Below are 1,944 nucleotides of genomic sequence, written 5' to 3'. Positions count from 1 at the left end.
CGGATGTCCTTGTTAGAGCTCGATTAAGGGTACCTTTGATTTAAAGCAATTTCATAGGACTTTTGATGAATTTTTTCTATATTGATTGTTTTATTCATAGAATTGGATCTTAATAGGATTCTTTTCCCTAAGGAATCATTTGTACTACATTTCTTACGAAACCTAACACTCCAACAACTGTTTACAATTTCTTTGTCTTTCATGTCGCATCAAACACATTCTGCTATCCTCTAGGATTCAATTGGACATTCCACTTCAATCCTATATTTTTCTTCTTCACGCATTTTAAAATTCCTGCGAATCAAAGATGTCCAAAGGTTTATAGTTGTATTTTCAATTCAATGTTTGGATAAAAAAGGGGAGATCGGATCTTTAGTTTGGTTGGGCTCTGCCATTAATATATGGTTGCAATCGTCGGTCGGCCACGTCTTATGAAATGAACAAAGTTGAATTTGTATACATTCCTCGAATCTCTCTCGGGGCTTGTTCCGCCGAGATTTTTTTTCATATTTTTATTTTGTGGGGAGTTTTGCCGAGATAGATAAATAAAGATACTTCCTCCATTTCTATTTACTCAGTACGTAAGATTTTGTTTGAAGCCAAACTACGTCAAGATTGATCAAATTTATATTAAATAATGTCAACATCTACAATACTAAAGTCATACAATGTGAAAATTAATTTAATGATGCATCTAATATGTTTTGTATAGTGAATGTTCATATTCCAATAAAATTGATCAAACTTCATAAAATGTGACTTCAGACAAATTTTATACGCGGTCTAAAAAGAGACGAAGTATTTTGCTAGCTTCATTATACTCCTATATACTTATTTGACTTAGCTAACTACCCGACCTTGTTGCATCCCGATTCGTATGTGTTGTTTGGGTTGCTTCGCTTTTCCTTTATAATATCTCTATCGGTAGAAAGGAAGCTTCCACCATCTCGGCGGGCAAAAAATGTTGTGGATTTTCTGATGTACTAGAAGTTGTGGCGCGCTTTGCTGCGCGTTCTTCTTTTATGGGTTCTATTTTTTTTGTGGATGTACCATGATTTGGTGCTGGGTTTCAGGCCTTAATTATGCTAGGCTTGGTGTTTTTCCTTGCGATGGGGCCGTCCTTGACTTTACTGGAGGCACGGTTTAAACGTAAGGGGAAAGATAACGATAGTTACATACATCACGTATTTTTGATGAAATTCACACAAGCGCTAACCACTATGATAACTGATCATGCCATCCCATACACCCTCCCCCGAGGCACATAGCGTACCAGCACCATAGGACTCTTATAGAGTCCAATGGCAAGGCCCCGCCCGCTACTTTATATATTGGGCTGATCCATTAGTATAGGTTGGCTAGATTTCGTTTCTTTTATTATTTTTACGTGTGTTTTCTTATTGAAGTTCTAAAAAAATGTGCAAGTAATTTCAAAAGGTATTTTAGAAAATGTTGAGGAACTTTAAAAAAGTGTTCATCTACTCTTTTAAAAATATGATTGTACATTTTGAAATACGTTCATGATATTTTATAAAGTGTTCACATGATATGTTCATACATTTTTAAAAATGATCATAAATTTAAATAGTTGTTTATTTTTGAAAAGTGCTCATGCTTTAAAAATATCCGTCCATTGGAAACATGATCATATAGTTACAAACCATGTTCATGTCAATAAAAAGTTACAAACCGTGTTCATGTCTTACTAATAATTTGTGCACACATTTCAAAATTCATACAATCTAAAACGTATTGATTTATCTACTAATAAATGTTCACGTTTTGGAGAAATTTTCATGAAATTTAAAAGTAATTAGTGAGATGTTTTAAAAAAGTTCACACTTGTCTTGAAAAGAAATATTCGTGAATAGCAACAAAAAACAAAAATAAAACTGAAAATTTAAACAAAAGTAAAAGAACATATATCTGAAAAATGCAAGTAAG

This window comes from Triticum dicoccoides, chromosome 6B (assembly GCF_002162155.2).
Source record: "Triticum dicoccoides isolate Atlit2015 ecotype Zavitan chromosome 6B, WEW_v2.0, whole genome shotgun sequence".
Classification (NCBI taxonomy): Eukaryota; Viridiplantae; Streptophyta; class Magnoliopsida; order Poales; family Poaceae; genus Triticum; species Triticum dicoccoides.
The sequence above is the reverse complement of the archived record's forward strand: the minus strand, read 5'-3'. Positions refer to the sequence as shown.